Here is a 13796-nt window from a genome sequence, read left to right as displayed (position 1 = left end):
TATCAGTTCTTCAGCACATAGGAGGTTAGAGCAAAGTTCATAACCCTATAAATTCTTTGAAACAAAATTGCAGTGTTTAGAGATCAAAATTCCTGACTACCATGGAAAATAATTGTTTGACACCTACTGTGATTGAAATGAAGGGCAACAGAAGTCACCAAATGAAATGCTTGAGATTGCTGATGTCCTAGCAAACCCTGGGCCTGGAGTCCCCAAAAGAGTGTCTCCTGACTTCAGGGGCTTGGACACCATACATATGCTCTGAAACTCTGAATAGCCCGTCCCATTGTCCTTCATCATTGAAATTCACCATGAGAAGTGAGAATTCAATTGCCAAATTAGGTGGACTTCAAAAAACCTTTTATACTCATCTAAACCACACAGGTTTAGATATCTAACCAACCAAGTTTAGATAGCTAACCAACCCACAACCCACATGCTGTGTCATGCCTGTCTCCCAGAAACATGGCAAACGGATCTTTTGAGGCACAAAACACAAAGCAAATTTTAAAGCACTCTTTCTTGTAGGACTTTAAAGTATAGTTATCCTTCAAAAATTTTACTGAATGTAAAGACAATAATTTAAGGAATCTGCTGTATCGTGATCTTCTGCTTGAGTTGACAGGGGTTAAAGAGACTAAGTATGCATTGCTTCTACTGAAGAAGAGGAGACCACTCTCCCCACTTTATTTTTTAATCTAGTGGCAGTCAATTCTTGATACTGAAAATGGCGGCAGCTCCACTGTGCACCCCGGGTGGCTGACACTCTGGTGTTAAGTTATTGATGCTGGGTTCCAAGGCCACACTTGTTCTGCTCACTGGAAGCCATGACAGTCCTTTGCCAATAGAAGGTTCTAGAAAGCCTGGGAGACAGGAGGAGGAAGATGGGACTGGTTCCTGCAAGTTTCATTTCTATGACCTTTAACCAGCCCATTTCTTCACATGGTGGTGGAGATTCTTCCTAGGAGTGAAACGGAGTTTACAGTTTTCTTCCAACCCTGGCTGTATGAGCTTTTCCATACCCTTCCCAGAGACCCCAGCACGGGTCAGCAGCCACCCTGCTGCCACGGTCCTGGTGCTTGGCAAAATGAGAGATGTCTGCTACTGGAATCAACTTGTGAAATGTAGAGACCCTTTCTGCTTCACTCCAAACAAAAATAACACATTTTTACTTGAGTAAAATCATGATATCTACAAGTGCCAAAATGCTAAATTATGTTTGCATTAGACATGCAAACTCTGTGCTTTGCAGATGGACCCTGATCTGGGGTCTTAGTTTCAGTTTCTCAAGGCCCCTCCTCCCCAGCCTCCATGTTTTTAAAAATTAACAAATAGTAATTGCACACATTATATATTTATGAGGTAAACGTAAAGGTTTGATATGTGTTTATAATGTAGATTTATTAAATCAAGTTAACAAATCCATTACCTCATATACTTATTATTTTAGTGGTGAATGTATTTAAAACCTATTCTTTCAGCAGTTTGAAATATAAAATGCATTATGATTCATTACAGTCACTGTTCTGTGGCATAGATCAACGAAGCCCATTCCATGTGCCTGAGATGTTGCAGTCCTCCATCAACAGCTTCCCTCCACCCAGCCCCGGTGCCCACCCTCCTGCTTTCAGCTTTTCGGCGTCTGCTCCGCTTTGTGGACTGACGTGTATGTGGAGTCACTGGTATTTGTCTTCCCGAACCTGGCTAATTTCACTTAGCATAATGGGCAATGAACTCGAATAGACATTTCTCAAGGGAAGCCATACAGATGACCAACAGATACATAAAAAGTGGTCATCATCACTGAGGGTCAAAGAAACGTAAATTATAACCACAATGAGATATCATCTCACCCCTGTTAGAATGGTGATTATCAAACAGAAGGTAAGTGTTGGGGTCAATGGGTAAAAAAGGAACCTCCATTTGACCCAGCTATCCCACTCCTCAGTTTATACCCAAGGGACTTAAAATTAGTGTATTACAGTGATACAGCCACATCCATCTTTATAGCAGCTCAACTCACAATAGCTAAACTATGGAACCAACCTGGGTGCCCTTTAGCAAATGAGTGGTAAAAGACAATGTGATACACACACACACACACACAAGATGGACTATCACTCAGCCTTAAAGAAGAATGAAATTACGGCATTTGCCAGTAAATGGATGGAGCTAGAGAATATCACGCTAAGTGAAATAAGCCAATCCCCAAAAAACCAAATGCCAAATGTTTTCTCTGATATTCAGATACTAATTCATAATGGGGGTGGGGGCTAGGATTTACTTTATACTAGGTAGACAGGAGTGAAGGGAGGGGAAGGGTATGGTGGTAGGAAGGATAGTGGAATGAATCAGACATTATTACCCTATGTATGAATATCATTATATGACCAGTGGGATTCTACATCATGTACAACCAGGAGAATGAGAAATTATACTCCATCTGTGTTTAATGTAACAAAGTGCATTCTACTGTCATGTTTAACTACTTAGAACAATAGAAAGGGAACTCATGCACCGTTGGTTGGAGTGTGCATCAGAACAGCCACTGGAGAAAATAGGATTGGGTTTTCACAAAAATTTAGAAACAGAACCACATGACTCAGCAATCCTACTAGGTCTGCATCCAAGGGAATTGAAATCAGCATGCTGAAAATATACCTGCACTCCCTTGTCCTTTGTGGCATTGGTCACAGCAGCCAAGATACTGAAGTCACCTGAGTCCATCAACAGATGAATGCATGAAGAAAACATGGTGTGCACACTCAATGGTATCCTATACAGCCTCAAAAAGGAAGAAAATCCCACCATGTGTAAGGTCTGCCCGGGTGAACCCAGAAAGCACTGTGGCAAGCCTCCAAGCTGCAGGACCCCCGTCTTTTCCCATCCCCTCTCCTGGGTCAGAGGTCTTATAGGATGCCTTAGTGTTCACTTCCTGTCTCTTCAGTTAGTAGTTACTGGATCTTTAGACCTAGTTAGTGACCTTGCACATTAAACCCGCTGTTATATTAACTGGTGTAATTGCTAGGCCCCAGCAGATATGGACGACATCATTAACAATTCTAAGTAAATTTCCTGTGGCATTGATTTCATAAATAATGTAAATGTAATCTAGATTTTTAAAAAAGTTCCTGAAATTGTATTCTCAATTTGCTACAAAACAACCAGACTATGATTCAAAACTATTGGTGAAAGTAGTTTTATCAACCCAAACTCACGGAGGCAAGTGACAGAAATTCTAACTTAAACAGAAAAGGGGACGTACTGGCTCATTAATTGAATGACTTAGCAAAAACTGGGCCCTGGAGTTGGCAAGAAAGGACAAGTGAGAACTGGGGCACCCTGTCCTCATGAAGACATTTGAACATGAAGATTAATTATAGTCAGCAAAAGTTCTTCCTTGGGACAGTTGAATAATATTGCACCTTCACTGATCTGATGCATTTGAGGGCTTGGGGACGGGGTAAATCCTGCCCCTGAGCATCACTGGATGCATCCATCACAGTCTCTTCACTTGATTTCCTCTGTTTCCTGCATCTGCTCTTCTCCCTCTGGGCTTCCCTGTGATGTCAAGCTCGCAGCAGCAGATCCAGCTTGCTCTCTCTCCCTCAGCTGAAGGACGGAGTCTGAGCTTCCTGAATTCCCAAAGCCCTGGAGCCCTCTGGGCCCTCTGGGCCCTTGGCCAGCCCTTCATCATCCCCCATGGTGGAGGCAGACCAGGAGCTGATTGTCAAGGTCCTTCACTCACACCTGCATGGAGAGGGCCAAGGTAAGTCAGCGTCCCCCAAGCCAGATGGACCAGAACCGGGTTGTGGTTTCCCTGGAGAACATCCGGTACCGCGGCCAGAGGCCGAGAAATTAGTGCTGAACTGCAAGACCAAGATCCTCACGACAGAGGTCACCACAGTGCTCCACTCCTCTCCCCTCAGAGCCACCTAGGCCAACGGACAGTCCCCCTGGCCATGCCCTTGGTCCACTATCCTCCCCTGGAGCTGCTCCCAGCCAATGCCAGAGCGTGGTGGGGCCTTGAAGCGGTCATTCCTGCCGGGTGCAGGGTTCCTGAAGTAAGCAGCTGTGCGGCTCAGGTTCTCCCCCTCTCGGGGTGAGGTATTCCACACTGGCCCGCAGCCCAGGTTCTTCCCCCTCGCCTCCCTTCTCTCCTCACACAGGCACCGGCCTGAATAGTGGCTGGAAGGCTCTCCCGGTTCCTCTCCTCTCCTTGTGTGTGGTTTCCTGCCATCTGCTCTCGCAGCTCCCAACCAACACAGCGACACACGCATCTTTCAAAGTTCTCCCTTCAAATGGCTGTGCCGTGTGCGTGCTCTTTGATTTGGGTTGATGAATTGGGGGAGATACTGAATTTCTCTGCCAGAGATGGTGTCTGATTTGGAAAGAGGAAAACTATGGCAGGGTGAGGCCTCCCCGGGCCAAGTTGTACATCCTGAGGGACGGGGCTGGTGCTGACCAGGGTTGGACTCAGCCGTGTTCAGATGTTCAGCTCCTTTTCCCTTGGGGTTCACAGAACCCCACACCTCCATGTTTTGCTGACTACCAAGGGAGGGCGTCTGTTGAGTGGGCTTTGTTGCTGAATGGATTGGGGTACCATGGGACCTGGGGTGATGTGGTCCTCCTGAGCTCTTCATAGAGCAAATCACTGCAGTGGGAAATTTCCAGTGCTCTCCCACCTGATGGAAAGTAGGAATCGTTGGCAACGTCTGCATGGTCATTCAAGAATTCAGAGGCCATGTGCGATCCTGGACAGGTCCTCACTGGCAGAGGAAATGGTTCTGGGCTCAAGGATCAAAGATTTCCTATTTGTATTCTGGTTATTATTACCCCATCAGCACAGTGCCAATCCTGTGGACATTTGTGATAAACAATGTATTCCTCAGTGGTGGAATTTGTCTTCTCAGAAGTAGGTAAATCAAGATGTTAGGCCGCAAACTGGAATCTGATCATTAAGACTGACCCAAATGAAGGAGCAGGGTAGATCCCAAGCAGCAGTTCTGCAGCTCACAGCCCCCATTTTCTCCTAATTGGTCATTTTTTCCTTTCTGCTCAGCATGGTTTTGTCTTAGTTCCACTTAATGAGGCTCTGTCCATTAGGACAATCAGCGGAAGGGACTGGAGAAGTGAATTTCCACCCATTTTAATGGAAAAATTCACTCTCCTTGCAGGAAAAAAGCCTTTCCCAATTAATCAGAACCTTTCTCCTCTGTGCCCATCTGTGTTATGTGAAACCCCCTGGGCCCTTACAAGTGAACACAGAGCGTCAGTAACTTGGTAAGAGTTCAGAAGATGAACTTACCCTCTGTCAGAGCCAAAGCCACTGTACCCACCTCTAACACTCTTAATGATGATTCAGTGCTGCTCTCCATGGTTAACTAGTCCAGAGTACGAGGTGGATAAACGTCTCTTGTAATAAGTCAGAGTGTTGTCATGGGTCTTCACACACAACTGGTCAAATCCCAACAGGATGAGTACATCACATGTTTTCTTTTTTGGAATTTAGTCCATGGTTCTAGCCTACATCAAAGATGAAATGATTAACATTCTTCATATTTTTAGAATAAAATGTGGGTAGTTTCATTAAGATCACATACTTCTCTTAGCAATTAGGTTTCCAATCATAACAAGGACATCTCCCTCATTGTTTTGAGAAAAAAAATTCCTTGCTTTGCAATATGAGAAAGAACTTGACAATGTTGAATCCTGGATTCTCTTGACTTGTTTTACTAGTATAGGTTCTACCTTTCTGATTAGCAGAACTTTTCCAGTCTGACCGTACTGAGTATAAATAATGTGGAATTAAATTTTATTGGGCATTCTATTATTGTCTGTAGATAAATCAAACATTTCTGCAGGGTTTTCAACAACTATTTTTGCTATTATCCTCATAAGTGCATTCAGAAAGTGGATCCTAATTTTGTGTTTGAAAAATTATGATCAGGGATGGGTAAAGGAAGGACTATTCTTCAGGAAGTAGAAAGTCTCTGTTGTGCAAGGAGAGTGAGCTCTGGAGGTCTGTTGTACAACACAATGTCTATGGTCAACAGTACAGTGGTGAGCATTTTGAAACAAAAGGAGGACAGGTCTCGTGTGAAGTAACCTAAATCTTTGGAGATGAGGAAGAGGTTTGGCCTTTGGTCCTGATGATAGTACTATAGGCATATACATAGGTCCAGATGCATCAATATGTGCACATTAAATATGTATAATGTTTTGTGCATCAATTATGTCTCAATAAAGCAAAGAAGTTATGGTCAATGCAACAATGAAGACAATTCAGTTCTGATCCAAGTTCATGACCTACCTGAAAATCTCTCATCACATTGAGTTTTTTTTTTTAAATTTTTCTCCTACTTACAATTTTACTCAGTTGGTGAAGAGTCACAGACTGAGTTTTTTTAATAACTGAAATGTAGAAAGACTCATTTTAATGACCTCAGTTGACTTTTCATTCACCTTGGTGCTTTTAGGAAACGGTAGTTTGCTAACCAGAACGAGAAAGCGGTTTTCATTTCCTTTGGAATCACCAACAAGTTTCTTATTTCATCTCCGTGAGGCTTTAATGAGCACATTTCACTATCTGAAGTTTGTGGGTGATGGCACTACTGGTAGTGGCTAAAGCTGTGCCAGGGTTGGGTGTGGTTGACCAGGGAGTGGAGAAATGGACACCAGCTGGGGTGTAGAGCAGTGAGTTAGGAATGGCAAAGTCTCATCTGCTTCAGTCAGTTCTGCATCAACTTTTGGCTTTATCAATGTTGTACATGTGCATAGTTTAAATTGTTTACTATATTTAAAAAATCAAAGAACTTTGACTAATGGGTCCCAATTCAAGCGAAGAAGAATTTTCTGATGCTCACATTCAAAACCCATCTCCCCCCTTGGTGGGCTTGTGGCACTCCAACTTTGGGACTGTAGGTTTTAACCTGTGCTTATGTATGTTTCCCTAATTCAACTCAATCACCACCAATGCTACTACAACAAATATTGGTTGAACATTCTTTTAAGAAATTATTTTTGAATTGACTTCTTATAGCAACTGTATAAAGTAGCCAGTGTTATGAAGAAGTGGAGGTGCTCAGTCCCTGGTCCCCATTCAGCGAGTCAGGCAGTATAACTGTGTATCCCATGCTGTCCCCAGATCCACTGCCCAGCACAGTTTTGCCCCGGGCATATTCTCAGAGAGGCTCATTCCTCATGAATTCATTGGTAATGTTTTTTTAAAAAAGATGACAAACATTTTCTTCTGGCTCCCGGTTGGAACACAGTAAATGGGTAAAGGGTTCTAGAGAGAATGGATTTGCTATTGTGCTTCTTATTTCTTTCTTTAATAATCTAACCATGGGCACAGGAGATATGCAGGCAGTGTGCGTTGATTCAAGCTGAATTCAGTGACGGTGCTCAGTAGCTCTGCTTCCCTGCTGTCAGCTAGACCTGGGTGGGGGGACTGTCCACCGCAGGGGGTCAGGTGGCCTTCCCAACCATGCTGAGAGGTGGCTGTGCTGTCACCTGATAAAAGCATCTGTATGAGGCTGTCACACAGCAGGCAAAGCTGTCATTGTGCTGTACTATTTAATAACCAAGATCTTTCCTATCAAATGCCACCAAGGTCTCATAACAGTAAAGAGGAATGGACCAATACCACCCCAAGAGCAGGGCTAATGCTTGGATTCACTTGGTTCTGGCACATGGAGTTTTTTAATGAATCCTGTAATTGCTTACCTGTTCGTCTTCGTTAGTGTGGTTTTAGTTGGCATATAGGTGCTGTGCGATGAACTGGCCAACACTGGCTTGTCATGGGGTCTGTAGTTATTATAATTCTGTATATTAATGACACTTCTCAGTGCTTTTTAGAAATATTCTAGTGAGATGACAAGCCAAGCGTCACATGCTGATTGTCTGATCTGTGAATTACTCTTCCACAGCCCTAAAACGTGGTCTGGAGATGAAGTAGGGCTTCCTCAGCCACTTTAGACCACAGCACAGCCCAGAGCAGGACAGAGAGCAGCAGAGGTTTGGTTTCCTCTCTCCCCTGCTGTGTCCCCCACTTAGAGTTACTGAGCGTGATGTTTGCTGATCTCAACAACTGGCATGTGTAGATTCAGAGTGGTGACTTGGACGTTAGGTGGGCTCTTACTCCTTAGAAAGGCATTTCTTGGTTCTCTGCGACTTCAGGAAGATTCCCAGGCAGAGGTGTGGGGCTCTGGCACCCCTCTCCTCTTTGCTGAGTGTTTTCTGGAAGTGCACAGAGAGAAAGAGTCTCTGTTTGAATCTGTATTTGGTGTACAAAGAGCCCCCCAACCTCTCAGAGAACTCACTCACTCCTGAAACTGGAAACTCATCCTGTCTCCTCAGATTTAGGATTTCTCTCCACTCTCGTCCTCAGCAGTGACTCAGCTAATATACACTGACATATGTACTTAATTTCAATGCCTGGCATAGTAAAAGAAGTAGATTTCATAGAGTCTAGAAAGAGAACCAAATGATGGGCCTTGTATCACATGTCCCAGAAACATCTTCTCGTACCAAAGGTCAAGGAATGCTGTCAATAAATGAGTTATGGATTCTTCATGATGCTTGCCAAGACCTGAAAAGTGAACAGGTGACATTAAGTAGCTCTAGGTGACACATGTCCCTTCTGACTCAGATTCTCTATGATTTTTTGAAAGCTCTCTTTACTATAAACAGAAGACCTACTTAAATAACTTTTCTCGCCCCCCACTTGAGACCTTGTTGTACCATGGTGCACTATTTGTTAACCCTTTCAGTAATTTTCATGCTGTCTCTCACCAACTGTTCTGACAGCATAATTTTCCTCTGTCCCCTAATGCCACAGTAAATCTATGTCAAACATATCACAAACACAAATTTGTTATAATACCTTTATCTTTAAAAGGAAAGCGTGAGAAAGTGATTTGCTCTAGAACTCACAGGAACTTGGGGAAGACACATGAAGAAAGGAGATGATTATTCTGTTATGAGCTATATAATATGCTGAATGATAAAATAAAGTTGGCACAGAGCACAGAAGTCAAGCAGAGCACTGCTGTGATAAGGATGAACCAGCCCCACAGCCTGCAGAGAGGTCAGGAGAGATGGAGGCCAATATGTGACCTCTGGATTCCGTCATGCAGGGTCACTGGTGTCCTTTTCAAGGGCAAGGTAAGTATACTGTAGCTGAGGACAGGCAGAGAAGACCTACTGGAATGGGAGGAGGGGAGAGAGCCAACATTTGCAGACCCTGACCATCAACTCCTTTTACACGTGCAGAGGAGGGGAGGGGAGGCTAGAGCTTCGTATGTGGCTTGAGAAGGATGTTTTCAAGGTAGGAAGATGTGGATAGATGAATGGAAAGAAAACAAACAGAGAAATAAAAACTGATGTGCCATAGGAGCCAAATTACCCAATGCACATAAAACTGTGGAGCAACTCCAAGTGTAATGAGGGTTATTTTAAACATGTTTTATGCTTCATTGTGAACTCCATGATGGCATAGAAATCACAAACATAAAACATGAACCCAATCTATGAGAAATCAATTACTCATACGTAACTTGCTTTAATATTTGACTAGCTCCACTCTGTGGGTCTGGGTTTGGTGTTAACACACAGTAGGCAAGTCTTCTTGACGCTTACAACGTCTCCTCTATTATTTACCTTTGTGTATTTCCCCCAAAGAACTTCAAGTACACTTTGTGATGTTATGAAAGTGCACTGCTGGATTTAGTTCATTTTTTTTTTAAGATTTTCTGTTTCTTTTTTTTTTTTTTTTTTTTTTTTGAGAGAGAGAGAGAGAGAGAGAGAGAATTTTTAATATTTATTTAATTATTTTTTAGTTCTCGGCAGACACAACATCTTTGTTTGTATGTGGTGCTGAGGATCGAACCCAGGCCGCACGCGTGAAAGGTGAGCACGCTACCGCTTGAGCCACATCCCCAGCCCAATTTTGTTCAGTTTTGAAGGAGGTCTTCAATAATTTCACAGTGATCAGTCTTCACTATGGCCAGTCTCCCTCTCACCAGGCTGTGTTGCTGTGGCATCTTTATTTGCCTTTAAGAAACACCTTCCTTATATTTTCCCCATGAAGGTCTGTACATCTCTTGCTAATTCCTGGATATTTTGTTATTTTTGTTATCATGGAATTTTTTCACTTAGCTGAATGTCATTACAGAGTAATTTATCACTCACAGTCACTCAAAAACCCAAAGGCCGAATGTTCTCTCTGATAAGTGGATGCTGATCCAAAATGGGAGGGGGTGCATGAGAAAAATGGAGGGTGGGGTGGGGGAGGGGGCATAAGAGGAGGGGACATGGGGGCAGGAAAGAATGTGGAATGTGATGGGCATCATTACCCTAGGTACATGTATGACTGAACATATGGTGCGACTCTACATCATGTACAACCAGAGAAATGAATAGTTGTGCTGCAGTTGTGTACAGTGAATCAAAATGCATTCTCCCATCATATATACCCAATTAAAATAAATAAATAAATAAATAAATAAAATACAAAGGGAGTTTCCCTTTGAGAGTTTGGGTCCAGACAGCTGCAAACAATAGAAAGAGTCATAGTCTTTGATTTGTGTAATTCTTCCTGTTTCTACCTAAAGCAACTGTCATCATGCCAATTGTGGACTCAATGCCTTGTGCACGAATGCTGCGTTTAAACTTAATGTAAAAGAGGTCGGCTTCCCTGCCTGATTCACATGGCCTTGCCTTACTCGTGTTTAGCCAAATTCATGATCCAGGCCTCTCCTTTGTCTTTTTTAAAGTCAATTATTGAAGCAGATATTGCATGGGATTTGGACCTGATGGGTTTATTATACACTGAAACATCTCTATTTCTTCTCTTTAAAGAGCCCATACATCTCACGTTTTTTGCAATTACTCACAATAATTTATTTTTCTGAAGAACTTGTTCATGTGATGAAAAGTAAATGGGGCAAGAGCAGATATTTCTTTCTCCACTCTGAGATGAGACATTTCAACACTGGAATGGCTAAAATATAATAAGTAAAACACAGTGCTCAGAAGGACAGGCCATCAGCAAATCTCTGGTTGGCACCAGGGAGCATCTGTTGACCGACAACACACAGCATCCGACTTTTAACCAGACCTTTGCTTCTCTGTCACTGTCGCTGGCACAAGTCACCTTGGCTGTCCCAGGAAGTGGGCACTTTACAAAGGTGAGCACTGGAGCTGGGCAAGTTGTCCCCATTCCTGTCATTCCACGACAGTCTCTAAAATTCATGGGCAGATATTTATTCCAGAACCACAAGGTGTGACATATGAACATTTATTATTATTTATTATTTACAACTCAAAAGATCAAGGCCGCTTATACCCCAAACCTTAAACCATAAAGTCAGCGAATTCAGAATCCTGCTGTGATGAAGTTGCTTAAAAATGCTGGGAACCCAACCAGGGCTGTTGGCGGAGGCTGAGGCCAGCGCACCCGGATGGAGGGGCAGTGGAGGGGCAGAGGACACAGAACCAGGAGACCTGGCCCTGCAGGGGCCTTGGGAGCGCTGCCTCCCTCTGGGTCCCCACCTGTGGGAAGACACTGATGGGAAAGGCAGGGTGACAAGAGGGGAGTCTGTGGTGTTGGTGCCCCTCTTGGGGGCCACAAGCCCTGTATTTGCGCCCTCACAAGCGCATTTCTGCATGGTTGACGCGGCATCCAGCAGATCTGAGAGGAAGTTCACTCTTGAATTGTAAGTGCCTCTTGTGGCCATACTGGACTCTCTTGTTAATGAGAGGAAAAGAGAATTTTTATAAAATCAAATACTTTTAAGTATTGAATTCTATACATCAAGCAAGTGATTTTTTTTTCCAAAGCCTAAAGTGAGAAAGCTTCCTTCATCAATATTTTAACAATTTGATATTTGCACTGGATAATTCAAATTACTTGATTATTAGTTTTAGAAAAATCATAACTGTGTCCTTAGTTATCAGCTTTTCAAAGTGGTATTGCAGATATTATTGAAATATGCTTTAAGTTCTGATACAGTAATCAAATATTAGCCTGTTAATATAAGTTGACCATTATAGAAATGACCCAGAGGTAAAGGCTGGATGTGTGGATGTTGATCTTATTGTTCCAAAAACATCAACCCTAATTACTGTCAGCACTTTTTCCTCCCTATTGTCTCACTGAAATTTGCATCACTTGGGGCAAAACTAAATTTCAGTCATCGTATCGCCACCATTTCTGAATAAGGGGAATTTCAGGGTAAGATTTTGCCATTCTAAATATTTTCCTTTATGAAACTTGATTTTTCTGCAGGTTTCTTCCTTTACAGCCAGCAGGACTGAGTGGCTTACCACATCGCCAGCCTTAGAGGCCCTGCATTTAGTGACTTGGCTTCCCCGTCTGCACGATTACCTTTCTTGTCATTTTATACCAGAAGAAATGGGAGCTTGGTAGGGCTCAGCGACCAGGCATAAAGAATGCCCGTGGCAGAGGTGGGATTTGAACCCAGCTCTGTCTGACTTCAGAGCCACGCCTAGCACTCACCCCTCCCTCCCCTCTCCTCACAGAACCCCTGCAAGTTAAGGTCACCTGCATTTCCTAGGCAGCTGAGTCCCTCTGTGGAGAGCAGCCTACCTGAAGTTGTACGGTGGTGAAACTGGAAGAAATCCCGGTCCTGGCCCACGTTCCCAAGCTGCTCGTCTGTGTGCATGCAGGAGTCAGTGTGTGTCTGCTGGGCAGGTGGGCGGGAGGCTGCCCGTCTTCCTCACCGCTTCAGAGCAGGTGCCCAGGTGCTGGGTCCACCCTTGCAGAGCTGTGAGACCTACATATGTGGCTAATGGGTTGATTTTCATGTCCTTTTGGACATGATTCCTTGCAATCTGACTTATATTCTGAAAGCAGAAAACATTTTTAGAGATTCTTGGCTGATGAGTGTCTTCATCCCCATCCCAAGTGTCTAAATAGTTTAACTCAAAGCAGGGACATCGTTGGACAACCAAGGACAAGACTGAGGCTGTAGGGCAGAGGTGAGGGAGGGGACGTGGAGGTGCAGAGCCAGACTCAAGCCTGGGCCACTGCCCTCAGCTCCCCCTCCCTATGCCCTCAGGGTTTCTTCAGCACATTTAATTCAGGGTTGCTCCATTTTATAGAAGAGGAACTAAAGTTCAGAAAGGTTATATTATCTCATTTATTAGTTTACTCTTTAATTTCATTCTTCAATCCATCCATCTACTCATCATCTGTCCATACATCCATCCTCCAGTGAACACTTACATAGCAATTGCTATATTTTAAGCTAGTATCCAGTTTTTCCTTGATAATAATAATAATACTTGGTGCACTTGGTGAATCTACAGTCCCCAGACTTTGACTGTGACAAATATGGTCCTTGCCACAGCAACTTGGATGTTGCCAGAGGGCTGCTAGAAAAAGAGACTTGTGGGTCCCATCCCAGTTCTACCAAATGAGAACCTGCATTTTAACAAAACCCTTCTTTCTCCTGGGGTTTTAATGTATATCAGCATTCATGGAGCACAGTCCTGTGTGATTCTTGTCACCAGAGAAGTTTGGGACATGCTTTTGGGCATCATGTTGGAGGTATTGATGTCCAGAAAGCACAAAGCTTTGTCTTTGCCCACAGAAGCTAAATTTCGATTAATATTCGTAGAGCCATTCTGCTAGGCTGCACGTACAGCCTTTCCAACTCTGACCTCTCGTTTTTATGGGATGCCTTCCTTTTTATAACACTTTGGACCTACAGCATAATACTTTGTGTATCCAGTGAGGAGAGCAAAGTTTGGACAGTTCAGGTGGCTCA

This window comes from Marmota flaviventris, chromosome 5, assembly GCF_047511675.1.
Source record: "Marmota flaviventris isolate mMarFla1 chromosome 5, mMarFla1.hap1, whole genome shotgun sequence".
NCBI lineage: Eukaryota > Metazoa > Chordata > Mammalia > Rodentia > Sciuridae > Marmota > Marmota flaviventris.
Note: the sequence above shows the minus strand (reverse complement) of the source record.